The sequence below is a fragment of the Gossypium arboreum genome, chromosome 5 (assembly GCF_025698485.1).
Source record: "Gossypium arboreum isolate Shixiya-1 chromosome 5, ASM2569848v2, whole genome shotgun sequence".
Taxonomy (NCBI): Eukaryota; Viridiplantae; Streptophyta; class Magnoliopsida; order Malvales; family Malvaceae; genus Gossypium; species Gossypium arboreum.
This window is the reverse complement of record NC_069074.1, coordinates 77,028,041-77,055,459: the sequence shown is the minus strand read 5'-3', so window position 1 is coordinate 77,055,459 and position 27,419 is coordinate 77,028,041. Positions and strand designations below refer to the sequence as shown.

At 36.0% G+C, this 27,419-nt stretch overlaps 1 non-coding gene across 1 annotated transcript; it reads left to right on the top strand.

Moving 5' to 3' along the window:
* Window positions 1-3,207: 3,207 nt before the first annotated feature.
* On the top strand, window positions 3,208-3,314 carry LOC128293477 (small nucleolar RNA R71). Its single transcript, XR_008283658.1, has one exon. It is a non-coding gene; the product is annotated as a small nucleolar RNA R71 (small nucleolar RNA).
* The last annotated feature ends 24,105 nt before the right edge of the window (window positions 3,315-27,419 follow it).

Genomic DNA, 27,419 nt, shown 5'->3' with positions numbered 1-27,419 from the left:
CAGCTTTTACCGATTCAGGCTAAGGGAGGGTGTCGTTTACACACCTGGTTGATGACGATTGATGACGATATCTCCCACGCGATAATCCTACAATCGATCACTAACACATTAGACTTACGAATTAACAATAACTAACATAAATCCACGTCAAATAACCCAATCATCACACTAGTCATTTACGCACGAGGGGCAAAATAGTCATTTTACCCTCCAGGGGTAAATCGGTAGTCCTACCCTACAGGGGTATTTTAATAATTCTACAACTTATCCACTTGGGCCTACGGACCCATTGGGACCACATGGCCCATTTCAGCCTATCGCGGCCTGAAATAGGTATCCTACTACTAGAGTAATGAGAAATACACACCTGTTAGGAGACTGCAGTTAATCCGCACTCCAAACACTCTTAGCTGACGCCCAACCCAAACGAGCACGTCACAAAGCGAAAGGGATCAGCCAAGAAGGGTATGCCTACTCTCCTCATGGTTTGCTCTATTTAAAGCCAGCTCTCCATCTACTCTAATGTTAGCTTCCCGATGTGGGATCCCTCCATCGCCAGAGTTTAAAACCAACACCAACTCTTTCCGTCCCAACATAGCAAAATAATCAACCTTTGTGTGCCAAGGGATTTGAACCAAGGTCCTCTCACATGCCAACTCACGCCACCACCACTAGGCCATCAACTCATTTGTGTCATAAATCCAACACATTAAACTTTAAGGCGCACCTACTTGTTTCCAGATTTATTGAAAAGAAAAACCAAAATATATTGTAAGAGCCCAGACTTGAACCTTAGACCCCTTGCTTCCTCTATGGCCCCACCTTGCCATTACACCACACTCCTTTTTGTGTCACCTTTTACCCCTTTACTCTTAAAAGCCCAAACGCCAATTGCATCACCTTTTCATAAAATTAAAATTTCGAAGACTACCACGGATTTAACTTAAGTTTGGGCCTTCCAAAGGCCCACTAACCTACTAAAATATATATTTTAACCAACCAGAACACATACAAATTTTAAAAAAAATCACAGAAACACAGAAAACCCGAAAATTGAGGCGTTACACAACCGTGGCAACTTATCGCATCCTGTGTTAGGGTAGAAATTTTTGCCCTGTTTTCACACGGCCTAAGGCACGCCGGTGTGCCTGGCTGTGTGGTATTTAGAGAGTCTATGTACCATGATTCGGTTAGTACATTAGATGTTAAAAACTCAATTTTAGAGAAATTAATACTGTTAGTGCTCGAGTGGCCTCCCGAGAAGCGCTTATTTATAGTCTAAGCTTGACTTACCTGTCTGGTGCGTGATCATGGTGAATCGAGGAGTTTACACTCCTCATCGCTGCTATCGATTTTATCAACATAAGGTTTAAGACGAGTACCATTTACCTTTAATGTGTCAAATTTAGAGTGATTTACCTCCATCGTACTTATGGAAAAATACTAATTACCGTAAGAGGGGTTTCTTCATTTGGTTTAGAAGTGGCGATTCGAGGATCTGCTGCATCTAGTAGTACTTTGTCTCCAACTGTAAGTTAATTTTTGGAGGGATTAAGCTCCTCATGGCATGGTTTTGGTTTATAGTGTTTTCTCAGTTTATATATCCGCCATTCATCTAACTCCTCAATTTGTAGCCTTCGTTCTTCATAGATAGGTCATTTGTTGTTGTTTGAACATGGCTCATATACATTCTTCGAAATTGTTTCCTGCACAGAGGGTTTCACTACATGATCAGTATTAGTAGAATAATTTATACAACCACCTTCAATTTTTGACGTATTACTCGAATTACGAGCTTGAAGGGTGACTATTTTGTCTCCCACGCAAAGTGTGAGTTCACCTGTGCCAACATTAATAATGGTTCTAGCAGTCGCTAAAAAGGGTCATCCTAAAATTAAAGGTACGTTGCTATCTTCTTCCATGTCTAGAACAACAAAGTCTACTGGGTATATAAATTTATCGATCTTAACAAGAACATCTTCAATGATACCCCTAGAAAATCTAATGGTTTTATCAGCCAATTGAATGCTCATCCTAGTTTGTTTAGGTTTCCTAAGACCTAGTTGTTTAAACATTTTATAAGGAATAACATTAATGCTTGCCCTAAGTCAGCCAATGCATTATGAACATCTAAACTACCAATTAAATAAGGAATCGTAAAACTCCCTAGATCTTTCAATTTTTTGGGTAGCTTATTCTGTAATATGGAGGAGCAAACTGCATTCAATTCCCTCATCCAACTTTTTTTTATTTGTTAAAAGCTCCTTTAAGAATTTGACTGCGTTTGGCATCTGCGAAAGGACTTCAATAAATGGTAAGTTTATATGTAGTTTCTTTAAAAGTTTAAGGAATTTACCAAATTGTTCGTCTGATCGGTCTTTCCTTGCCGCATTTGGGTATGGCACATGATGTTTATATTCTGTATTCACCGGCTTTGCGTCATTTTGACCTACCTCATCTTGAATGGCAATCGCGTTGAGTTGCTTCATTGGGTTAGATTCAGTGTTACTTGGTAGGCTACCTTGTGGTCATTTGGAAATTAACTTAGCGAGCTGTCCAATCTAAGTTTCGAGCCCCTGGATTGATGCTTGTTGATTTTTTAGTGCTGTCTCAGTATTCTGAAAACGAGTTTCTAACACAGAGATGAATTAGGTTAGCATCTCCTCAAGGTTCGACTTCTTTTCTTGCTGGTAAGGTGGTTGTTGAAAACCCGGAGGATGTTGTGGCCTTTGATTTCCTTGACTGCTCCACGAGAAATTAGGGTGGTTCCTCCAACCTGCATTATAAGTGTTACTATATGGGTTATTTTGGGATCTAGAGTTATTATTACCCATATATTGGACTTGTTCCTCCTTGATGCTAGGGTTGAAAGGTTGATATTTTGTGCATGCTCCTCCTTCATTCGAATCGCATGTCATCACTAGATGTACCAGAGTAGAACGACACAAACCGTCAATCTTTTTATTTAAGAGTTCTACTTAGTTAGATAGCATAGTAACTGCGTCGAGGTTGAAAACACAGGCTGCTTTCGTCGGCTTTTTTCTCATAACTTGCCACTGATAGTTATTCAGTGACATCTCCTCAATAAATTCATAAGCTGCCTCAGGTGTCTTATTATTTATAGTTCCTCTAGCGGCTGCATCAATCATCTGCCGAGTCGAAGGATTCAGGCCATTATGGAACGTTTGAATCTGTAGCCAAAGCGGTAACCCATGGTGAGGGCACTTTCTTAAAAGGTCCTTGTATCTCTCCCATGCATCGTAGAGTGCTTCTAAATCCATCTGCACAAAAGAAGAGATATCATTACATAATTTGACCATTTTAGATGGTGGAAAATATTTTAATAAAAAATTTTTGGTCATTTGTTCCCAAGTAGTGATTGACCCTCGTGGTAACGAGTTCAACCATTGTTTAGCCTTATTACTTAACGAAAAGGCAAACAACTGAAGGCGAATGGCGTCATCAGAAACGCCATTAATTTTAAAAGTATCGTAAAATTCTAGGAAATTTGTCAAGTGAGCGCTGGGATCCTCATCCTACAAACCATCAAACTGACCAAACTGTTGTATCATTTGAATTGTGTTAGGTTTCAGTTCAAAATTATTTGCAGCAATAGTAGGTCTAACTATACTTGACTCAGTTCCCGTTAAATTAGGTTTAGCATAATCATACATAGTGTGCAGAGCAGGATTCTGATTAACAGCAATCGTAGGAGGTAGCAGATTTTCTTGGTTTTCAGCCATCTCCTCAGTTGTGGTTGAAGTATTGTCTACTTGCTGGTCCTCTGTGTGTCTTAGGCTTCGCCTTATTTCTCTTTGGCTTCTCCAAACTGTGCGGTCGATCTCACCGTCAAAAAGTAGTGGTCCTGACGGGTTTCTTCTGGTCATAAACTAGAAAAACCTGTCAGAAGGAAATAAGAGAAAAATTAGAAAAGAAAATAAAATTTTACATTGTAAGAAAAGTAAAGTGGCTAAAGTAATAAAAATTGAGTTTTCCTAATATCCTAGTTCCACGGCAAAGGCACCACAAACTTGATACGTGATATTGGTAACAGGTTTTAAAGATTTATAAATGAACGTTCTTAAGACTAACTTATTATCACAATTAAGGCAAGTGTACCTATCGAACAGCAGTATAGTTCATCAAGACCGGATTGTCGAACCCAAAGGAACTACGAGTACTAGTATTTACTTCCTTTTTATTATCTAGCCTAAAATTTAAAAGGTTTGGTTGTCTAAACTAATTACTAACTAAGAATGCACAGAAAGAAAAACTTGGGAAAGTACTTTTGGGGAAAATTCGATTGATTGAGACAATACCTAAGGACAAATCCACCTAGACTTCACTTGTTATTTGACTCTGAATCAGACGATTTATTCATTTGACTTGATCCGTAGAAATCCCTAAGTTATAGTATTATCTCTCTCAAGAGTAATAACGTCTACCCCTAGGTTGAATAATTGAAATCTCTTTCTAATTAACACCCTAGAGTTGCATTAACTCAATCTATGGACTCCCTTATTAGGTTTCACCCTAATTAGACAAAATATTGTCACCCTATCTCTAGGCGTGCAATCAACTCCTCTTAATTATGACAAATTTACTCTTAGACAGGGTCTATTCCTCCTCTGAATAAGAGCTTAACTTGAATCGATATCCTGGAATATCGAAACAAGAATTAAGAACACATAATTAAGAACAAGTCAAATATTTATCATATAATTCAGATAATAATAACAAGATCTGTCATAGGTTTCATTCCCTCTAGGCATTTAGGGGTTTAGTTCATACTTATGAAAGAAAACATCTCAAAAGTATAAAGATAACAAAACATAAGAAAACCCAAAACTCCTGAAGGAGCTTGAAGGGAGATCTCCAGTCTTAATGATGAATCCGGCTCTTGAGATGGATCAATCGGCTTCCCTTGAGTAATTCTTTGCTTCCTACTCTGTTTGCCCCTCCTAAATGCCTCATCAAGTGTTTAAATAGGCTTTGGAATGCCTAAAAGCCCTCAAAATTGGCCTTTTCTGAATTGGAGTAAACTTCAGTTCGATAGGGACACTCCCGTGTGACACGCCCGTGTCCGATTACTGAAGGCCGTGGTCAAGGCTGTTAAATGGGCACGGGCGTGTGATCCACCCGTGTAAGCCGCGATTCGATTCTGTCAAATTGACACGGCCGTGTGACACGCCTGTGTGAGGAAGTCCAGGCCGTGTTGTTTTCCCATGTGGGTCCATTTTCTCCCTTTTTGGCTCATTTCTCATTCTTTTTACTCTCCTACGCTCTCCTAAGTATAAATCATGAAATTAAAGGAGTAAGAGCATCGAATTCACCAAATCTAAAGAGGAACCATCCATAAATGCGTTAGGCATGGGGTAAAAATATGTATAAATTATGGTTTATCAACAACCATGACTCATTTTCTTCCATAAAAACTCAGAAAACATCACAATTCTATTCATGGAAAAACCCTAAACTCTTAATCATTTTGCAAGATACACCCTTCATTTGAAAGCCCATGCTTCAAGGGTTTCAAAAATGTAAAAATCTTCAAGTGAAACCATCAAATTACTGACTTGAGAAGGCTCAAATTTGCTGAACTATTAAAGCTCTTAAACCCCAACAATGGCTGATATTTTCAGTGGTGTATAAGAGAAGAAAAGAAAGATGACAACTTTTTTTTATTTTATTCAATTTGCTCATGTCATCAAAACCTAACACTTTGACTAATTATTTTCCCTTGTCTCATGGTTGGCTATGCTATTGTAATAGGGTCTAATTGCCCTTTAAAGACCACTAATTTTGGTTCTCTAACAAAATCTCACCTTTATCAATCAATTTAGGACTTTTACACTTTATGCGATTTAGTCCTTTTTCGCAATTGGGCTCACAATCGTTAAAATTAACTTACCAAAATTTTCATGCACTAATATATACATGCTATGACTCTAAAATAATAATAAAATAATTTCTCAAACTTCAAATTTGTGGTCCCGAGACCACTATTCTGACTAGGCCCTAAATCGGGCTATTACATCCGAGCTCGTTGAGTGGTCCGAGTTCGTTGTGGATGCGAGCATCTAAGCTCGTTGAGTGGTCTGAGTTCATAATGGATGTGATACATGTGATTGAGTTTTGGGAAATGGTCTTGTGTGTCCTATCGGCGGCTAGGTAATCCTTGAGTGGTCAAATACCTGACAGCTTTTGTGAGAAACCCGTGTAGTTACACCTTGATCGATAGCTTATATGAGCAAGCTCGTGAGTAGCTCATTTGTGAGCATTGCATGATATGAGGTAGCTTTAGCTACGTATGTTTACATGGCAGTTTTGTGCAATTTTTTGTGTATCCAATAGTATTTCGAGTGTTCAACGGGTATTATAATGAATGATGCGATGAATGATAGAGTACAAGTTTGGTAATGCCTCATACCCTGTCCTGGCGTCAGATACAGGTTAGGGTGTTACATTTAATGGTATCAGAGCTATGGTTTAGTTGATTCTCGGACTAACCTAGCGTATTTGAGTCTAGCCATACATACCATACATATATATACTGATAGTGTGACGACTCCTGACAATATTAAAATGTGTTTTTATATAGCAAATGGATCTTGACAGAGTAGTGGCAAATGATGTAGAAAGTAACATGCCTATTCTAGCTGAAGGAGCGGTGCCATTCGAGAGTAGACCCGAAAATGTCAGTAGAGGAGAAGGAGGCAAAGAGGCCTTTCTCCACATGATGAATGTATGGTAGAAGGAGTTCTTTTGAACAAACTCGAACTCTCAACCTCACTTGAATCCTCAACCCGCACCCGTGATGCTTGGAGGTGCAGATTTTATGAGATTCTCTAGAACACTTGTTGATAAAATTCAGAAGCAAGGTACCGAGGAATTTAGGGCAAATGCCAATGATGACCCTGAGAGAGCGGAGTTCTGGTTAGAGAACTCGATGCAGGTATTTGATGAACTATCCTGTACACCTGAAGCATGCCTAAAATGTGCCATATCTTTGTTGAGAGATACAACGTATCACTGGTGGAGAACACTAATATCTATAGTACCACCGGAGAGGGTTACTTGGGAATTCTTCCAAGAGGAATTCTGAAAGAAACACATTAGTGAAAGGTTCATCGATCAAAAACGTAAGGAATTTATGGATTTGAAACAGGGTCATATGGCAGTTAGTGAATATGAGAGAGAATTCATCAAACTCAGCAAATATGCTTGGGAGTGTGTATTCTCCGAAGCTAAGATGTGCGAAAGATTTGAAGATGGACTCAATGAGGATATTAAGACATTAGTTAGTATTCTTGAGTTGAAAGAATTTGTGGTACTTGTTGAGCGGGCTTGAAAAGTCGAAGAATTGGTTAAAGAAAAAAAGAAAGATGAGTCTGAGGCTAAAGACACATGAAAGAGATATCAGAGTAAGTCATTGCCATCTCAACCTAAGAAACATAGAGAGATGTACTCCCGTTCACATGTGTCAGCTGGACACTTATATGGGAATAGTTGAAAGCATAATTCGGGTTTTAGAACTCAGGCTACGTCTGTGGCAAGTGTGGGTAACGCTAAACCTTCCAAGGCTGAATGCCAGCGATTTGGTAGACATCATTCTGGCAATTGTAGGGTAAGTGAAGGATCTTGTTTTAGATGTGGTTCTCTAGACCACTTTATTAAGAATTTTCCCGAGATGATGGAGAAAGGAAGATTTCAGGGCCCAAGACCGAGTGATGCAGCTTCTAGGGGAAGACCTTCAAGAAATACTGGGAATGAGTTTGGTAGTAAGAAAGTGAACGAGACACAGTAATGAGATCTGAATCTAGGACTCCAACTAGAGCCTATGTCATAGGCACACGTGAAGACGCAACTTCTCCTGATGTGATCATTGGTAACTTTTCTCTCTATGATGCTAATGTTATTGCTTTGATAGACCCTGGCTCCACTCATTCGTATGTGTGTATAAAATTGGCATCTAGTATGAATATACCTGTCGAGTCTATATAATTTATGATTAAGGTGTCTAACCCGTTAGGCATGCATGTGATAGTTGATAAAGTATGTAAGAAATGCCCTTTGATGGTTAAAGGTCATTATTTTTTGATCGACTTAATGTTGTTGCCATTTGATGAATTTGATGTCATACTGGGTATGGATTGGTTGGCACTACATGATGCTATAGTGAATTGTAGATAAAAAGTTATGGAATTGAAATGTGAAAATGGTGAGATTCTTTGGGTTGAATCAGATGATGCAGATAAGTCGCCAATGGTAATTTCTTCAATGATTGCTCTGAAATACATGAGAAAAGGGTATGAAGCTTATTTGGCATATATATTGAATACAAAGGAATCCAAATTGAAAATTGAATCAGTTCTGGTTGTATGCAAGTATGTGGATGTATTCCCAGAGGAATTGCTAGGTTTGCCTCCAATTAAAGAAGTTGAATTCGGTATTGAGCTAATGCCAAGGACCGCACCTATCTCTATTTCTCCGTCTAGGATGGCCCCAACTGAGCTAAAAGAATTGAAGTCACAGTTGCAAGAGTTGACTAACAAAGGTTTTACAAGACTAGGCTTTTCACCGTGAGGTGCTCTCGTATTATTCATGAAAAAGAAGGACGGTTCCATGAGGTTATGCATTGACTACCGGCAACTCAATAAGGTGATAATAAAAAATAAGTATCCTCTTCCAAGGATTGATGAGTTTTTTGACTAGCTGAAAAGAGCGACATGGTTTTCTAAGATAGACTTGAGTTTTGGATATTACCAGTTATTAGTTAAGGAGTCAAATGTGCCTAAAACTGCCTTTAGAGTGAGGTATGACCACTATGATTTTCTTGTTATGCCATTTGGGCTAACGACTGCTCCTGCGTGTTTATGGATTTAATAAACCGAATCTTTCGGCCATATTGGGATAATTTTGTTGTGGTGTTCATCGATGACATTCTGATTTATTCTAAAGATAAGGCAGAACATACCGAGCACTTGAGAACAGTGTTACAGACTTTGAAGGATAAACAGTTATAGCCAAGTTTAGTAAGAGCGAGTTTTGGCTTGGAGAGGTCGGATTCTTACGCCATATTGTTTCAGGAGATGGTATCTGAGTTGATCCCAGTAAGATTTCTACTATTGTTGAGTGGAAGCCGCCAAGGAATGTAACTGAAGTTAGAAGCTTTTGGTGTTTGGCCGGTTATTACAGACTGTAATACCCCCTACCCGTATTCATTGCCGAAATAAGGTATGGCATTACCGGAGTTTACAAATTAATTTTTTTTTAAACTCAATAAAACCCCTTTATAGATATCTAACCTTTATAATACCCCCTACCCGTATTCATTGCCGGAATAGGGTACAAGGTATTACTGGAGTTTATGAATTAATTTTTTTTAACTCAATATAACCCCTTTATAGATATCTAACCTTCCCTGCAATTTTAAACCAAAAACAATTCACATTAACCAATCCAATTCAACATATTTTCAAGATAGATTAACACATATAGATTCATGCATATTTATAAGATAACGTCATCACATATCAAAACCAAGTTTGTTAACCATACCAATGGCTAAATTTACATTCATTTCATGCTAACATTTACTTTATTAGCTTATACATGTCATTGATTTCCAAAATAAAGTTTCTTGATATACCAAAATCTTGAAGTTGATAATGTGATGTGTCTCTGACCAAATCCAACCTCCGAGCTCTTAACACTACAAAACAGGGAAAAAGGAAATAGGGTAAGCACTCTGTGCTTAGTAAGCTCATGTAACAAGAATTATACTTACCTAATATTTTAAATACAATGCAATAAACATTCAAAATATCCATTCAATGCATTGTTACCCTAACATGCACAAACTCAACATTCAAGTTAGTATAATAATTTTCATGTGTTAATAATATATATACCATGATTGATGAACTCATCAATACCATGATTTCCATTCCTTTATTATTATTATTTTTTTTCATATTTATCCCGTTGAATTTCTTGGAATTTTTTATGGATTTTCAAAGGTACACTTTTAGTGTACAATTTCTGGGTCCGTCAATTCATATTCATGTGTGCACATTTCCATTTAAGAGAGCACACTCCTGAACTCGATCCTTACAATGGGATTACCACCAAGCTAAATCACGTAATATAAACTCATAGAGTATTGTCGATTACCGTCGAGCTAAATCGCAACGACAATTACTCTAATGAGCTTGGATCTGAATTACCAGTCCGGGCTAAATTCAGACCCTAATTTGGATTACCCATCTGGACTAAATCCATTTTACACATATTCTTTTAGAGGGCTATATCAAGATAGGATCACCCGTCCGGGCTAGATCCTTTTTACCATCAATTCCTTTTCAGAGATCCATCGAATTTTCCTTTCATTCAACTGGGATTTCTTCCCCTTTTTATCAAATATATCAATGTTTCATCAATTTTCATACAATGAACATTCAAATTATATTCACATCAATAACATACATTTCAAGCATTTAAGAATATAATTCAAGTTACACGAACTTACCACGATACTTGTTTGTAAATAAAAATCTACTAATCCCGAACTTTTTCCTTTCCTCGATCTAGCTTCGTATTTGAATCTTTTGGATTTGGTGAAAAATTATGAAATACCAGCTTAGAGAACCCCTCCTATGGCGTTTTGGCTGATGAGAATGAAGAAAAATAAAGAGAAATCTAGATATTTCCCATTTAGTCCTATATTTATTTAGTTAATTACGCAATATTCCTATTTTGCCCTTAAATCATCAATTTTCCTACTAATTTCATGCCCTTGTCGTCCAGCCCAACTAAATTTTGGGTCTAATTTCCTTTTAAATCCTTTCTCATTAGACATTTAAGCTATTTAATCATTCTAGCAACTTTTACACCTTTTACAATTTAGTCTTTTTTATTTAATTGACTACCCAAACATTAAAATTTCCTAACGAAATTTTAATACCACATCACTAACATTTGATAAATATTTATAAAAATATTTTTGACTTAGTTTTATGAGATCGAGATTTCGATACTTTGTTTTTACCCAATTTTTTCAATAATTTCTTTTTCTAACTAACCACTAAATCGGTAAAAAAAATTTTATCGATATTTTCATACGATTTTCCTATTATATAAATATTCATGGAAAAATATTAAAATAAATTTCTCTTTAAATCGAATTTGTGGTTACAAAACCACTGTTTCGATAACTTTGAATTTAGGTCATTACAACTTTCCCCCCTTTAAGGATTTTCGTCCTCGAAAATCTTACCAGTAAAAAGGTTTGGGTATTGTTTCCTTATTGCCTCATCCGGTTCCCATGTCGCTTCCTCAATCCCGTGCTTTTGCCACAATACTTTCACCAAATTTATCTTTTTTATTTCTAAGCTCATTTTCTCCCGTGCCAATATCTTGACTGGTTCTTCAATGTAAGTCATATCCGGTTGAATCTCCACTCCTGTCAGAGAAATAACATGTAAAGGATCTGATTGATATCGTCGTAACATAGATACATGAAAAACATTATGGATTCTATCAAGTTCCGGTGGTAATGTCAATCGATAAGCGACCAGTCCAATTCTTTCTATGATTTCATATGGCCCGATAAATCTTGGACTCAATTTACCCTTTCGACCAAATCGCAGGACTTTTTTCCAAGGAGACACTTTCAGGAATACCTTTTCACTGACTTGAAATTCAATCTCTTTTCATTTAAGGTCGGCATATGATTTTTGACGATCGGAAGCTGCTTTTAGACTATCCCGAATAACCTTTACTTTTTCTTCTGTTTCCCGGATCAAATCAACCCCATGTATCTTCCTTTCACTGAGCTCTGTCCAATATAACGATGTTCTACATTTTCTACCACACAAAGCTTCATGCAGAGCCATTTTAATACTGGACTGATAACTATTATTGTAAGCAAATTCAATCAAAAGTAGATTCCTCTCCCAATTACCTTCAAACTCTAGTATACAACATCGGAGCATATCTTCCAATACTTGAAGTACACACTTAGACTGACCATCTGTCTGAAGATGAAATGCAGTGCTGAAATACAACTGAGTACCCAAGGGTTCTTGCAATTTGTCCCAGAAATGAGACATAAATCAGGGATCTCTATCTGATATAATAGAGACAGTCACTCCATGTAGCCTGACAATCTCAAATATGTACAGTTCAGCTAGTTTATCTAAAGAATAATCCATACATACCAGAATAAAGTAAGCAATCACCCAAATAGCATCTTTTTTCCTCAGAGACAACGGTAACCCCGATACAAAATCCATAGTGATTCTTTCCCATTTCCATTCCGGTATAGTAATTGGCTGAAGTAACCCCGAAGGTACCTAATGTTCAGCTTTAACTTGTTGACATATTAAACACCTTGATACAAACTCAGAGATATCACATTTTATTCCTGACCACCAATACATCTTTTTTAGATCATTATACATTTCATTACTTCCCGGATGTACAGACATAGTACCGTTGTGAGCCTCGCGTAGAATCTTCTGTATGAGCTCTGAATTCTGAGGTACACATACCCTACCTCTGAATAATAAACAACCATCAGAACCAGTCTGAAATTCAGAATCATTACCTGACTCACACTGTACTTGTTTAACCTGTAACTTCTCATCATTCTTCTGAGCTTCACATATTTGCTGCAGAAATGTTAGTTTAGCTCTCAATTTAGCTAGGATTAAACCATCATCAGTCAATGATAACCGGGTATTCATATCTCGTAAAGCAAACAGAGATTTTCAGTTCAAAGCATCAGTTACAACATTAGTTTTACCCGGATGGTAGTTAATAATCAAATCATAGTCCTTTATCAGTTCAAGCCACCCGCGTTGTCTCAAATTCAAATCTTTCTATGTCATCAAATATTTCAAGCTTTTATGATCAGTATAAATATGACATTTCTCACCGTACAAGTAATGCCGCCATATCTTCAGCGCAAATACAATAGCAGCTAATTCAAGATCATGTACTGGGTAATTTCTTTCATGTGGTTTTAGTTGTCTTGAAGCATAGGCTATTACTTTACCTTCTTGCATCAAGACACAACCTAAACCATTTAATGAGGCATCACTGTAAATAAAAAATTCCTTACCCGGTTTAGGCTGCACTAATACAGGTGCTTTTGTTAGTAGATCTTTCAATCGGTTGAAACTCTACTGACATTCATCAGTCCACTTGAGCTTTACATCTTTTTGCAATAATCGAGTCATCAAAAAAGCTATCATAGAGAATCCCTATACAAATCTCTGATATTAACCAGCTAAACCCAAGGAACTTCTAACTTTAGATACATTCTTCGGTGGACTCCAATTGACAATAGCTGAGATTTTATTTGGATCTACCCTAATGCCTTTGGCAGATACAATATGTCCTAGAAAACCCACTTCTCAAATCCAAAATTCACATTTACTGAATTTAGCATATAACTGCTTCTCTCGCAGAATTTGCAACATAGTTCTCAAATGTTCTACATGTTCTTCTTCATCTCGAGAATAAAACAAAATATCATCAATGAATACTACCACAAATCTGTCTAAGTACGGTCTGAATATCCAGTTCATCAAATCCATGAATACTGCAGGTGCATTAGTTAGCCCAAATGGCATAACCAGAAACTCATAATGCCTGTACCTGGTTCTAAAGGCTGTTTTTGGCACATCTGACTCCTTTAACCGTAACTGATAATAACCTGATCGAAGATCAATCTTTGAAAACACTGTAGCACCTTTCCGCTGATCAAATAAATCCTCAATCCGGGGTAATTGGTACTTATTCTTTATGGTTACTTTATTAAGTTACCGGTAGTCGATACACAGTCTTAAAGACCTGTCCTTATTTTTCACAAACAGAACTAGAGCACCCCAAGGTGAATCACTCGGTCGGACAAAACCACTATCAACAAGCTCTTGCAACTGTATCTTTAACTCCTTTAATTCTGTAGGAGCCATCAGGTACAGAGCTATGGAAATCGGAGTAGTTCCCGGAATCAAATCTATAGAAAATTCCATTTCTCTTTCTGGTGGCAACCTTGGTAATTTCTCTAGAAACACATTGGAAAATTCACATACTATTGGCACTGCCTGTATCTTTGACTCAAATACCTTGGTGTCGAGTACATAAGCCAAGTAAGCATCATACCCTTTTTTGTCATACTTCTGTGCTGCCATTACTGAAATCACATCAAATAACCCCTCTGTCTGATCAGATTTAACCTGAAGCAACTCACTATTTTGACATTTTAGCAAAATATATTTCTGTCTACAATTTACTACTGCATCATGCTGGGTTAACTAATCCATGCCTAATATCACGTTAAATTCATCAAATGGCAGTAGCATCAAATCAGCCGGGAAACAATAACCTCTTACCATCAGTGGACAATTTTTACAAATTTTATCCACCAAAACAGATTGACTCAGAGGGTTCGAGATTTTAACCACAAATTCAATAGGTTCAATAGATAAATCTTTAACACATCCAAGCTTTATACATATATATGAATGCGTAGAACCGTGATCAATTAATGCAGTAATATCAGTGTCAAGTAAAGAAAATGTACCAGTAATAACATCGGGTATTGAGGCATCTTCTCTGGCACAAATGGCATATGTCCTAGCAGGTGCTCGTGCCTCAGGCCTGTCTGTAGTATCTTTTGTAGTTCCCCGACTACTGCTGACATTACCGGATGATCGAGGTGGTCTACCTCTCGAAACTGGATTACTCAGCTTCGATATCTGTTCAGCTTCTTTTTCACCCCTTTCTGGGCAATCTTTGAGGAAATGGTCAAAAGAACCACATCGGTAATAAGCTCCGCTCCTTAATCGATATTTACCAAAATGAGCTTTATTATAGTGCTGACATCTCGGCTTAGGAGTGCCAACACTGCCAACACTGGTCACTGATGGAGTGGAAGGTCTTGGATTAGTGCATTGAGAACCTCGCTCTCTACCCGAATACCTAGTGGCTGAGGTAGAATGATCCTGATACTTCTTCAATTTCTTTGATGTAGAAAATTGGGATTTTCCCATCGTTTTTTTACTAAAAATTCAAGCTTCCCTCTCAGCCTGTTTCTTTTCTTTGCTCAATTCTTCTGCTTTAAAAGCTTTCTCTGCCAATGTAGCAAACTCTCGAATTTCAAGAATTTCGATCAGTAGCTTAATGTCTTCATTCAACAATTCTTCGAATCGTTTGCACATTTCAGCTTCTAACTGTACCCATTCTCAAGCATATTTACTCAATCGAGAAAATTCTCTTTCATACTCAGATACTGATCTGTTACCCTGTTTCAACTCAAGAAATTATTTTCTCTTTTGATCGAGAAACCTCTGGCTGATATATTTCTTTCTGAACTCGGTCTGAAAGAATTCCCATGTAATTTCTTCTTTTAGAAAAACTAAAGCTTTAGTATTCCACCAATCGTAAGCTATGTCTTTTAGCAGTGGGACGGTACATTTCAGACATTCTTCTTGTATACAAGATAATTCCTCGAAAACCCGAGTAGTTTTTTCTAACCAGAATTCATCCCGTTCAGAATCATCATCAACTGCTGCTCGAAATTCTTCGGCCCCATATTTTCAAATTTTATCTACTAGAGCTAGCTTTCCCTTTTTTGACAAATTCAGTACCTATACCCTGTGGGATCTCAGGAACTGGTGGAGGAGCAGGAGGGGGAGCTTAAACTTGCTGCACTATAGGGTTAGTTCTTAAATATTGATTAAACCATTCATTCATCATTTGAAAGAAGGCTGTTTTTGCCTCCTCCCCTCGACCCTTTGTCTCGGGCCTTCTACAGCTAGTTTCTTCTCTTTGTACTGAAGCCGAAGCATGACTCCCAGCTTCATCAGATTGAGCTCGATCAGATGACATTACTATAAGAAAAACACATTTTAAATGGTCAGGAGATATTACACTATCAATAATAATTTAAATGGCATGTATAGCTAATCCCGTATTTGCTACATCAGTCCTAGAATCAGCTAAACTGTAGCTCTGATACCAACAAATGTAATACCCCCTACCCGTATTCATTGCCGGAATAGGGTACAAGGTATTACTGGAGTTTATGAATTAATTTTTTTTAACTCAATATAACCCCTTTATAGATATCTAACCTTCCCTGCAATTTTAAACCAAAAACAATTCACATTAACCAATCCAATTCAACATATTTTCAAGATAGATTAACACATATAGATTCATGCATATTTATAAGATAACGTCATCACATATCAAAACCAAGTTTGTTAACCATACCAATGGCTAAATTTACATTCATTTCATGCTAACATTTACTTTATTAGCTTATACATGTCATTGATTTCCAAAATAAAGTTTCTTGATATACCAAAATCTTGAAGTTGATAATGTGATGTGTCTCTGACCAAATCCAACCTCCGAGCTCTTAACACTACAAAACAGGGAAAAAGGAAATAGGGTAAGCACTCTGTGCTTAGTAAGCTCATGTAACAAGAATTATACTTACCTAATATTTTAAATACAATGCAATAAACATTCAAAATATCCATTCAATGCATTGTTACCCTAACATGCACAAACTCAACATTCAAGTTAGTACAATAATTTTCATGTGTCAACAATATATATACCATGATTGATGAACTCATCAATACCATGATTTCCATTCCTTTATTATTTTTACTTTTTTTCATATTTATCCCGTTGAATTTCTTGGAATTTTTGATGGATTTTTAGAGGTACACTTTTAGTGTACAATTTTCGAGTCCGTCAATTTATATTCATGTGCGCACATTTCCATTTCAGAGAGCACACTCCCGCGAACCTCATCCTTACAGTGAGATTACCAGTCCAGGCTAAATCCCCTGTAATATAAACTCATAGAGTATTGTCGGGATTACCAGTCCAGGCTAAATCCCTTGCAATGGAAATTACTCTAATGAGCTTGGATCTGAATTACTAGTCCAGGCTAAATTCAAACTGTAATTCAGATTACCCGTCTGAGCTAAATCCATTTTACACATAGTCTTCGAGAGGGCTATGTCAGGATAGGATCACCCGTCCGAGCTAGATCCTTTTTACCGTCAATTCCTTTTCAGAGATCCATCGAATTTTCCTTTCATTCAACCGGGATTTCTTCCCCTTTTTATCAAATATATCAATGTTTCATCAATTTTCATACAATGAAAATTCAAATTATATTCACATCAATAACATACATTTCAAGCATTTAAGAATATATGTAACAACCCGTTTTTAGGGTTAATCAGAACAGTGGTTTCGGGGCCACTAAATCCAATGAGTAGGTTTGTAAATATTATATTGAATATTTATGAGTTAATTGTGAGTTTAAAAAAGGTTTTTGATATTGTGATTTTTGTTTTATAAGTGATTTATTAAGCTCAAGTGGTATGACCCTAAGGTCAAGTGGGTTTAGAAAATGAGGTATCGAGACTAAATCGCGCAAAGCGTAAAAGTTGTGTTCTATAAGTTAAAGATATTAAATAGAAATGGAATTAAATAGTGGGAGTCCTTAAGTGGTAATTATTCCATAATTGTTGATAGTGGAATTCCATGGCTTGGTATAATGGAAATTATTAATGTATATTAAGGTTAAATATGGTATTTGCTAATTATAATAAAATAAAATAAAACAAAAGCCAAATTACATGCTATCATCTTCATCAATAGCCGAATGTGAGAAAGAAAATAAGGTTCTCAAAGCTTTGAAGGTTCGGCCATGGTTGTTCATGCATGTAAGTCCATGTCGTCTCGGTTTTAATAATTTTTACGTTTTGAGATCGTTGCTTCGTAATCTAGTGGCCTGCACCTCTAATTTTAAAATTGTTAAAGTATTTGGATGATGCCATTATTGAATGTTTGAGTATCTTGTTGTTTGATGATGAGTAATAAATCTTTGATGTTTGATTTTCATGATTGATTAAGTGATTTTTGATAAAAATGTGTATTAAGGACTAAATTTAGAAAGTTGTAAATTGAGGGGTCAAAACGTGAAATAAATAAAAGAAATGGGTTGCTAGAGACCTAAGGTAAATTCGCCTAACATGGGTTTGATGAAATTTTGAGTAATTTGTGTTATTTTGAAATAGGGATTAAATTGTAAAAATGTGAAATGTTAGGGATAAAATGTAAAATGCCCAAATTATGTGTCTTTAGATAAAATTTAATGAAATGTTGAATAAGTGAGTTAATTTTGATGTTAATTAGATTGGCAAAAGTAGAATTCAGATTTGGATCGGGGGGAAAATCAAAATGGTCGATTAGTCGTCTCGTTCCGATTATCGTCTTCCGAGGTAAGTCCTTAAGTAATTATATTTGATTTGCTGCGCGCTTAAGATTATATAATATGATAAGTAATTATTTGACGTTCACAAGTTCGATTTGCAATAAGTATATTGAATTTCGCTATAAAGCCGAATATGAAATGGATGATTTATGTATATAATGTGGCCGAATGACTATTAAGTGATGATGTGAAAGTGTGTAATATGTGTATACAATTTTATTGTACTTGTTTGTATAAAGTCGAAGGTGAATTGAATGGTATATATGTGGTGACAGAATAGCTATTATGAAACAAAGTCAAAGAATGGGATATTTGTATAATAGATGAATTGTGACTATTGTTCCCACTTGATCGAGGTTGTGTGTGAAATAATTTGTGAATATGGCATATAGTCGAATGGTTATTAAAAGTGAAACCAGGATAATGAAAAGATTATGTGTTCCTTGTGTATGATTATTGAACCGAAGTTAAAAGGTAGGTGTACATTTTGTGCTTATATTCGAATGAAGCAATTAAATTGTTAATGTGAAATATTATGTGAAATGCATTAACATGTGAATAAATATGCAAGACACTGGAAATGTATCCGGGCTAAAGTCCCGCAAGCTTCGTGCTGGAAATGTATCCGGGCCAAAGTCCCGCAGGCTTCGTGCTGGAAATGTATCCGGGTTAAAGTCCGCAGGCTTTGTGCTGATAATATAATTTCGGGTTTTATACCTAGTAGGCCAAGTGCCGATGAATTTGATAAAAGTATACAATTACAAGATCCTACACTAAGTTGACAAATTGAAAGTGCATTACATATTAAGTTGGCGGTATGTATCATGTACTGTATGCATTTTGATTTGAATTAAATTATAAATATATATAAAGTGATGCATCTGTGAATAAGTGTTATGACTATAAATGTGATTGTGATATATTCGCTAAATATGTGAAGTGATTCTATGTTTATATTCAAATATAAACACTTGGTCCTTGTGGAAAGGTTTGTGGAAGTATATGATTTTAATTTTAGGTGATTACGATCTTGGAAAATTAAATGTGAATATGATATTGTATTTCATTCGTTTCAATTGAACTAAAGCTGATAGTGAAGCATTTTAATGCCTATGTTATATGAGTTCGATCTTGAATGACATGATATACATGTTTAGATAATTTGAATGCAAGGAATGTGTGAAAGAGCAAATTTGTAATAAATCTGCTTGGGACAGCAACTGTAGCTTGATTTTGGAAAATCACCATAAATTGTGGAAATTGAATTAGAATCTGAATAAATTATGGAATTAAAGCTTAATGAGTCTAGTTTCTTATAAAAGAAACTGTGTAAGAAAAAGAATTTTAGATAATGAGATATTTGAAGTGGAGTGAGACAGAGTCAAAATGACTTTGAAATCCCCTGTTCTGTTTTTAGAAAATCATTATAAATTGTACAATGATGATTATAAGATAAAATATATATTCTTAGACTCCTTAATGAGTCTAGTTTCAAATGAAGTAAACGAGAACATATTTTGAATTTTTTGTAATGAGAAAATTGATTTGTAGTGAAGAGTGGTCAGAATAGTCAAATGGTGAAATAGGGGAAACTTCAATAAAAATCTGGTATTGATTTGTCAAACCAAAAATTCTGAAAATTTTATGGATGGAAGATATATAAGTCTATTTTCAGGAAAAATTAACGGTACTTTATTTGGAGTTTCTTATCTCCAGTTATAAATAATTTAGTGACTGTTGCTCAGGAAAACAGCTTGTAGTGAATTTGTGATTTTGTTGCAAACATGGTTAAAACTAGTTAATGAGATACTTTTCGAGTTCTTATGATCTTATTTGTGATTTCAATATTTGGTTTTAATTGAGTTCAGATTCAAGTGAGGTGAATTTGCTAAATATGCATTATGTTCATGGATACTTGGCCGAAATGGCAATTATCTAGGAATGATTTCTTGAAAATTTGAAATAATCGATCTATAAGTAAATTAATTGTTTGCATTGCTTAAAACTTACTAAGCATTGAAGCTTACTCCGTGTTCTCTTTTCCATTCCTTATAGGTTTATCCTTTAGTTCGATTTGGAAGAGCCGAAGATATCATCACACTACCGAGTCATTATATGAGTTGAGAAGATGGTATATCATCATGATTTAAGGCATGTATAGGATAGACTATAGGTAGAATGATATTTTGACTTTGTATACATTATAGCCATGCGAAGAAGGCTCGCTTATTTTGTTTAGAGAAGCCTTATAATTGAACTAATGTGTTGAAATGTTTTAGTTATAACTTGATAGTAGTTAATTTGTTATTAGATATTCGGTTATGTTTTGATAGTTAGTCATTTTGGATATTTATAAGAGCTCTTATGAAAAAATCAATGAGACAGGTTGCATTGTTGATAATTTATGTCTGGTAAATATCTTTGACCTTATAGAAGTTTTGTTCAGTCAAGTAATACCTCATAACCTTATTCCGGCAACGGATACGGGGTAGGAGTGTTACAATATAATTCAAGTTACACGAACTTACCTAGATACTTGTTTGTAAACAAAAATCTACTAATCCCAAACTTTTTCCTTTCCTCAATCTAGCTTTGTATTTGAATCTTCTGGATTTGGCACAAAAATTATGAAATACCAGCTTAGAGAACCCCTCCTATGGCATTTTGGCTAAAGAGAATGAAGAAAAATAAAGAGAAATCTAGATATTTCCTATTTAGTCCTATATTTATTTAGATAATTATGCAATATTCCTATTTTGCCCTTAAATCATCAATTTTACTACTGATTTCACGCCATTGCCGTCCAGCCCAAATAAATTTTGGGTCTAATTTCCTTTTAAATCCTTTCTCATTAGACACTTAAGCTATTTAATCATTCTAGCAAATTTTACACCTTTTACAATTTAGTCCTTTTCATTTAATTAACTACTCAAACATTAAAATTTTCTAACGAAATTTTAATACCACATCACTAACATTTCATAAATATTTATAAAAATATTTCTGACTCAGTTTTATGAGATCGAGATCTCAATACTTTATTTTTACCCAATTTCTTCAGTAATTTCTTTTTCTAACTAACCACTAAATCGATAAAAAAAATTTTATCGATATTTTCATACGATTTTCCTATTATATAAATGTTTATGTAAAAATATTAAAATAAATTCTCTTTAAATCAAATTTGTGGTTACGAAACCACTGTTCCGATAACCTTGAATTTAGGCCATTACATAGACGGTTTGTGAAAGGGTTCTCTATGATAGCCACTTCTATGACGAGATTACTTCAAAAAGATGTCAAGTTTGAATGGTCAGAAAAATGTCAACAGAGCTTTGAAAAGTTGAAAATGTTATTGACCGAAGCACCAATGTTAGTGCAACCGGAATCTAGGAAAGAATTTGTGATTTACAGTGATGCATCCTTGAGTGGACTAGGTTGTTTACTTATGCAAGAAGGCAAGGTAATAGCTTATGCTTCGAGACAACTGAAGCCCCACAAGAAAAACTATCCTACGAAGGATCTAGAATTAGCCGCCATTGTATTTGCTTTGAAGATTTGGCGACATTAACTATTCGAAGAGAAATGCCATGTTTATAAAGACTATAAAAGTCTTAAGTACCTAATGACTCAAAGGGACTTGAATTTGAAGCAACTAAGATGGCTGGAATTGTTAAAAGACTATGAATTTGTGATTGACTATCACCTCGGTAAGGTAAACATGGTTGTCGATGCCCTGAGCAGAAAGTTTTTATTTACTTTGAGAGCTATGAACGTATGGATAACCCTATCTCATGATGGTGCAATTCTAGCAGAGTTGAGAGCTAGGACGACTTTCCTACAATAGATTTGTGATGCTCAGAAAGCTAATAAAGAGTTACAAGCTAAGAAAGGTCAGTGTGAGTTGGGCAATGAATCAGATTTTCAGATAGAATCTGATGGTTGCCTGAGGTTTCTTGGAAGGATTTGTGCCCCGAAGAATGTTGAGTTGATTCAAAATATTTTGCACGAGGCTCATAACAGAGGAATGTCAGTTCACTTGGGTAGCACGAAAATGTACAATGATTTAAAGAAAATGTATTGGTGGAATGGTATGAAAAGAGATATATCCGAGTTTGTATAGAGATGCTTGATTTTTCAACAAGTAAAGGCCGAACACCAGGTACCTTCAGGTTTACTTCAGCCTATTTTAGTTCCCGAATGGAAATGGGACCGAATTACTATGGACTTTGTGACAGGCTTGCTGTTGACACCAAGAAAGAAAGATGTCGTATGGGTTATGGTTGACAAATTAACTAAATCGACTCATTTTATACCAGTACGCGTTGATTACTCACTTGATAAATTAGCTGAATTGTATAGTTTCGAGATTGTGAGACTTTATGGAGTACCTTTATCGATTAATTTGAATAGAGATTCGATGTTCACTTTGCAATTTTGGAAGAAATTACAAGAAGCTTTGGGTAAAAAGCTAAATTTTAGTACAGGTTTTCATCCATAGATGGATGGACAATCCGAGAGAGTAATTTAGACACTTGAAGATATGCTCAGATGCTGTTTCTTGAATTCCAAGGTAGTTAGGAAAAGTACTTACCTTTGGTCGAATTTCCCTACGACAATAGTTATCAGTCGAGCTTGAAGATGGCACCTTATGAGGCATTGTATGAACGTAAATGTCGTACACCATTGTATTGGACTGAGCTTAAAGAGAATAAGATTCATGGAATTGATTTAGTTAAGGAAATCGAAGAAAAGGTGAAAGTAATTCGTGATTGTTTGAAAACGGCCTCAGACAGATAGAAGTCGTATGCGGATTTAAAAAGGAAAGAGATCGAGTATCAAGTCACTGATAAGGTATTCTTGAAAGTATCTCTATGGAAGAAGGTTTTGAGATTCGATAGAAAGGGGAAGTTGAGTCCTCATTTTATAGGACCGTATAAGATTACCAAAAGGATAGGGCCTGTTGCTTATCGATTGGCTTTACCAACTGAGTTAGAAAATACTCACAATGTGTTTCTTGTGTCCATGTTGCACCGATATAGATCAGATCCCCCACATGTGATTGTATCGACAGAGGCTGAAATCAAACCAGATATGACTTATGATGAGGAACCTGTTAAGATCTTAGCTCGAGAAGTCAAGCAAATGAGAAACAAAAGCGTTGCTCTTGTGAAAGTTTTATGGCAAAGACATCGGGTTGAAGAGGCTATGTGGGAGCTCGATGAGGATACGAGGAAGCAATACCCAAGACTTTTTACCGGTAAGATTTTCGGGGATGAAAATCCCTAAAGGGGGAGAGTTGTAACATCCAGAATTAGGGTCTAGTCAGAACAGTGGTTTTGAGACCACAAATTTGAGATAAAAATAATTATTATATGATTTTTATGAGGTCTATGGTATGACTGCCTGCTTATGTGAAAGTTTCATGAAGAAATTCTATGCATAAAATGTCTAATTGAACTTTAGGGACCAAATTGAATAAGATGCAAAACTTGCATTCTAGAAGCTTTAAGCATGAAGTTGCTTTAGATTATGAATTAGAGGGTCCTAATTAGCAAGTTTACCAATTTCTATAATTTTGGACAAAAAATGACATGCATAGGAAAAAATTGAAATAAAAACCCTATGGGCATTTTGGTCATTTGATAATTAAAAGAATAAAAAGGGAAAATCAAAGCAAAAATGTGTGCATCTTCTCCATGTGCTAGCTGAAATTCTCAATAGACATAGCTAGGGTTTTGTTCAACAATTCCAAGCTTGATTGTAAGTGCTCCCTAGCCCCGTTTTTAATGTTCTTTGTATTTTTAAAGTATTTAAAGCATGATCTACCCATTTCTAGCTATATTTTGAGCTAGGGTTCATGTATGAAATTTGACCCATGTGTAACATGCATGTATTTTGTTGATTAATGGAGGAATATGAATGTTTGATGCATGATAAACATCTTTTTGTGACAGCCCAAAATTGACCCTAGTCGGAAGGTGGTCTCGGGACCACAAAACCGAGGCATAAAAATAATTAAAAATTTATTTTGATGCCTATAATATGTGTGTGCTCATGTATGACATTTTATGATGATTGATTTAGTGTTATAAGGGTGAATTCCACAAGAAAGGACTTAGTAATGAACTTTGAAAGTATGATAGGAAATGTGTGATGACTAATTAAAGCATGCATGCAAAATAATGGACTTGCATGTCAAATTCCCCTTTATAGGTGGTGGCCGGCCATGACAAGGGAGGATGGGCTAAACATGTCATGAAACATGTTTTGTTGGTGCATTAGGGTGAAATAATAAACAAAGGTGTATGGGTGATAAAAAATGAAAAAAAAATGTGTGTGAGTGTGGTAATCCCCCCATTGCCGTGAGTTGTAGAGAAGGAAAGAAAAAATTTTGTTCATCCTTTCTTTGAGCCAAAACTAAGGAAGAAGGAGGATTTTTGCTTCATGCTTGGTTTGGAAGAGATCTAGAAGGAGATTTGGCTAAGTTTGCATCAAGATTAAGGTATGTATGAGGTTGTGTTAGGAGTTTCATGCATGTTTTGGTTGCTAACTTGATGTGCATGTTAGCCATGGCTCAAATCTTTGTTAAGCCATGGAAATGGTATTTGGCCAAAGTTGTTATGGTGATAAAGCCATTGCATGCTAAGTGTGAAGCTTGATGATGATGCATGCAATGATGGATTGTCTACTCTTGAGTAAGATTTTGAGCTTTCTTTTGTTTTATCATGATTGAAGTTGAAAAGGAGCATGATTGTCATATTCGCCATGATGCATTCATGAGCATGGTTCATGCTTCTTGCATGTTAGTTAAAATTTGTGTTTTGGATGGCTATGGACACCTTGAAATTCGCCATGCTCATATATGTATATATATGTTTGCACATGATGTTTTGGTTATGAAGGAAGTGATGAATAAGTTTGTTTAAAGAAGAAGATGTTGAAGAATAATTGTGAAATTGTAAGCACATTCGGCCTAGCACACATATGAGTGCTTGATGCTATATTGTAAGTTTTGAGCTACAATATGCAAAGCATTAACTAGTAAAATGCATGCTGTTTTGTGTGGTATTAAGTGCATAATTGGCCTCAACATGGACAAGTATATTCGGCCTTGGGTAGCCTATTGAAGGCCTTAGCTTTTCCTTGATGCTCGAATAAATTGTATTGAATTGCTTGATGTAGTATAAAATGTGCATGACCATTGTGTATTCAAGCTAAAGGGTGGCCATATGACCATTTAAATTCCTTGTCATATTCGGCCATAAGCTAGCACAATGAGGTTTTGATAAATTGAATTTGTTTGAATTAGCTCAAGAGCTAAGAGGGCCACAATTGGACAAGGGGAAGGAAAAAGTAATCGAATAGCCGTAAAAGCCGTTCGACAACATCCGAGGTAAGTCCTCAAGAAGTGACCTTACTTGAATTATGTGGAATGAAATATGGATGTATTGATTATTGATTTATGTGTGTATGAGTATTGAATGATACCCGGCTAAGTCCCAAGGCGATTATGTTAGTGATTATAATTGTGTTTGAGCCTTAGTAACGAAAATAAATATGTATGTCCAATGATTATTGATGTATGTGTGCATGAGAAATTGAATGATATCCGGGCTAAGCCCCAAGACAATTATGCTGGAAATTATAACCGGTTAAGACCGAAGGCAATTTTGCTAGTGGCTACATCCGGCTAAGACCGAAGGCATTCGTATGAAGTCATTCTATCCGGCTAAGACCAAGGCATTTGTGCAAATCGTGATATCCGGGTTAAGTCCCGTAGGCCTTGGTGCGGGTTACCATAACCGGGCTATGTCCCAAGGCGATTGATCGAGTAGCGACATCCGGTTAAACTCGAAGGTATGTGATTTGAAAATTATAAGCTTGCTGGAAAATTTCAGCTAATGCACTTGTGAAATTTCCCAATGACAAGGTAAGTGCGGTGTGTGCTTTGCGCTAGGAGTAAGAGCGTGTGAATATCCGCTCCTATGATGGAACGAGTTATCGGCCTTAATGAAGCCGTTATTTGTGTATGAACATAAGAGTTGGGATGGTGAAGTAAGTATGATTATGTGAATGTGCATTAATGAAATGATGCATTTAACTATGTGAATGTATTGCTGTAATTAGAGTTGATTATATTCCTTGAGACTTACTAAGCATAAAAATGCTTACTCCGCCGCTTTGGCTCTCGGTTTTCTAGATTTCGCTCGATAGCAATCGGATTCGGGATCGTTGAAGTCAAGTCATCCACACTATCAAGCCCCCATTTTGGTATAAATTCTTGGTTGAACTTGAAATGGCATGTATAGGACTACCCTTGTTGGTTTAAATATGTTATGATGTATATGTATACGGCCATGCGAAAATGGCTCGTAATAGTGAAGTATCAACTTAAACTATTTGCGGTTTGTATATATATATATGGTGTCATGATGTGACTATGAATTGGAAATGGGAATGTTGGTCACATGATCAGCCATTGGCATGGTTAAAATGATCATATGTGGACCTATGTAAGGCAATACTAGTTGGTTCATGGAGACTACAAAATAGGTAAGACCTACCTTAAAACAGATGCTGCCAGCTGCAGTAACGTGAATGTGAAAAATCACCAAAATTTGTAGGAATGGTATTAAATAGTGAATCAGCTATGTAAATGAACATTGATGAGTCTATTTTCATATGGAAGAAACGAAATGGTCATAGGAGTTACATGTTAAGAGATATTAAAGCTATTGTAAGACAGGGCCAGAACGGTTTCTGGGTTCCCTGTCGCAACTTTAAAATTTACTATAAATTATCCAGAAAGAATTAGGAGACATACATTATATGTACAGATTCCATTTTGAGTCTAGTTTCATTAGAAACAAACGGCACCAGCATTAAAGCCCTGTACAGAGAGATATTCAAGTTATACCGCGCGAAGGTCAGAGCAGTCAATCCCTGTAACATGGGTGACTTTAACTAATAAACTGTACCAATTGGCCCGACCAAAATTCTAGAAATAAATCCATGGATGGATATATGAGTCTAAATTCAGGAAAATTTACGAAACCAGTTTCCGAGTTTTGAAACTCGAGATATGATTTTAAGGCGACAG